Below are 2,500 nucleotides of genomic sequence, written 5' to 3'. Positions count from 1 at the left end.
CGGGGGTTTAAAGACTCGGGCGGCCCGATGCGACCCGGGGGGCAGCCGGGCGTGCTGCCGGAGGGGCCGGGGGGTCGGCGCGCGCGGGCGCCGCACCCCCCCATGCCCGCCGGCGCGGCCCGTGCATGCCCCGCGGGCAGCCGGGACGGAGAGGGGTACCCTGCCCCCTCTCTCCGCGGTCTGGTCTCGGCGGAGAGACGCCGCGCGGTCGGCTTGCGCCGGCCTGCCTCGAACGCGCGACCCCGGCGCGAGCGCGTGCTCGCCGCCGGGACGGCGAGCCCCCACCGCGGGTGGTGCGGACGCCGAGCCCCAGCGCATCCCTTCTCCTCCCTGGCCGGTGCTCTCAGTCTCCCGCCGTGGCCGTCGGCGGCACCCTTCCTTCCCTCCCCCCCCCCGCCCTGCCCCGGCACTCCGCCATCCGGCGCGCCTGCCTCGCTCTGCCCGACCCGGCTTCGCTGGGCGGCAGGCGGGCGGCGGGCGGGCGGGCGGGGGCGGCCCCTCCCGGTCTCCGCGTGGAGGCGGGGAGAGCGGGCGCCGTTCCCCGTCCGTCCCGCCTCGCCCGTCTGCCTGCCGCCAGGCGTCTGCCCGCGGAAGGGACGGGCGAGTGCGTGGCGTCGCTCGGGAGGCTGCGTGTGTGCAGGCGGGTGTTGGGTGCCGTCTCCGGGGCGGCGGAGCTGGAGGCCGGTGAGGCGAGCGAAGGAGCTCGGAAGCGTGCGGCTGGCGGGTCGCGGGCGCGCGGGCAGCGGGTGGCGCCGCTCCCAGCGGCGGCCGGGCTCCGACGCCGGGGCTCCGCGGGGACCCACACCCCGGTCCCTGAGGCAGGTGGCGCGGCTGGCGCGCCGCTCCCTGCTGGGCCAGGCCGAGCCGGGCGCCTGGGCCGGACTCGAAGCGAGAAAGGGGTTGTCCCAGGTCGGGAGCGAGGGCTCCCCGCCCCTCTCGTTCGGGTCTGTTCTCCCCCCCCCCCCCCTTTTTTTTTCCCTCTGTGCTTGTACGGTCAGTGAGGCGTGCCCTCTCTCTCCGCTGTCCCTTGCTCAGCAGCCGGCGTCGGCGTGAGGAGGGAGGCAGAGCGGATGGGGGCCCTCAGGGGGCTGCGAAAGCTGCCCGGTCCCCCCGCGCGCGCGGTGGGGACCGAAACCGAGACAACTCTTAGCGGTGGATCACTCGGCTCGTGCGTCGATGAAGAACGCAGCTAGCTGCGAGAATTAATGTGAATTGCAGGACACATTGATCATCGACACTTCGAACGCACTTGCGGCCCCGGGTTCCTCCCGGGGCTACGCCTGTCTGAGCGTCGCTTGACGGTCAATCGTCACCCCCATTGCCGCGTTGGCGCAGCGGTGTGCCGCCCCTCGGGGGGGGGCCGGGGGGGGCGGCGGCGGCGGCGAGTCGGTGGGGGGGCGGCGGCGGCGGTGAGTCGGCGGCGGCGGCGGAGCCGGGACCACCGGTGCGTGCACCGGTGGCCCCGGTCTTCCGGCTGGCCTGCCTGCCCGGCTCCGGCCGACCGTCCGCCTCCACCGTCCGCGGCCGGCGTGCCTTGCCCTGCCCTCCCTCCCCTCCGAGCCCGGTGGCCACCGCTGCCCTGCGCGGTGTGTGCGGTGTGGTGCGGCTGGGGCGCCTCGCAGGCCCGCGCCGCCGGGGAGAGGGGGTGCCTCTCCTCCCCGTGTGGGCCCGGGCCTTCGTCCCCCTAAGTGCAGACTCGGGAAACCCCCGCTCCCGGAGCGCCCGCTGTGCGGAGTTCGTCCCGCCGGGCCCCCAGGTTCGGTCGGTCGCGGTGGCCCGGCACCTGCCGCCGCCGCCCGCCGCCACCGCCAGTGCCCGCCGTACGACGGCTCTCCTCCACCACTCTCCCGGTGGTGCGCTGGTCCCCCGTTCCCCTCCGGCGGGGGGGGACGGCCGGCTGCCTTTCTTCCCCTCCCCTTGCCCTCTCCCTGCCCCGACTGCTGCCGCTTCGGCGCCCGCCGAGCCCCCTCTGCCCCCCCCCGCGGCGCACCCGCGTCCGTAGTGCGTGCCGAGCCACTTCCACCCGCCGGCTGGCGTCAGCCGCGGCGTTGCGTTGAGGCCGGCAGCGACGGCGCGCGGGTGTCTCCGCGGGGCGGTGGTGTGGGGCAAGCGCGGGCGGCGCCGTTCGGTGGCGAGACGGGGGAGGGGGGGGGCAGAAAGGGGGGGGGGGGGCGCTGCCGCGCCGTCGTCCCGTGCCGGGGCGAGAGCGGAGGTCAGCGGCCGGGGAGGAGGAGCCAGCCGCGGCCGGTGGAGGGGCTGTGCGCGAGTGTGCGAGTGGGCGAGCGAGCGTTTGGGAGCCGGGCCCGGGGGAGGTGCGGACCTCGCCCCCCGGCCCCGCGCGGCTGTCTGCGGGTGGGTACCGCGGTGGTACCGCACCGTGCTGCCGCGCGCGTGTGTCGGAGGGGGGGGCCCCTCGCTGCCCCTCCGTGGCGGCGACTCGCGGGTCGCCGCGCCGCTTCCCCCTCGATCCTGGCGGGGGCCTCGGGCCGTCCTCTCTGCC

The 2,500-nt window shown here is 77.5% G+C and overlaps 1 non-coding gene across 1 annotated transcript; it reads left to right on the top strand.

Annotated features, from left to right (window-relative positions):
- The first annotated feature begins 1,141 nt into the window (after positions 1 to 1,141).
- Positions 1,142 to 1,294, top strand: LOC138065515 (5.8S ribosomal RNA). Its single transcript, XR_011138544.1, has one exon. It is a non-coding gene; the product is annotated as a 5.8S ribosomal RNA (ribosomal RNA).
- Positions 1,295 to 2,500: the final 1,206 nt, after the last annotated feature.

Source organism: Struthio camelus, unplaced genomic scaffold (assembly GCF_040807025.1).
Source record: "Struthio camelus isolate bStrCam1 unplaced genomic scaffold, bStrCam1.hap1 HAP1_SCAFFOLD_112, whole genome shotgun sequence".
NCBI lineage: Eukaryota > Metazoa > Chordata > Aves > Struthioniformes > Struthionidae > Struthio > Struthio camelus.
This window is presented reverse-complemented; position numbering and strand designations above follow the sequence as displayed.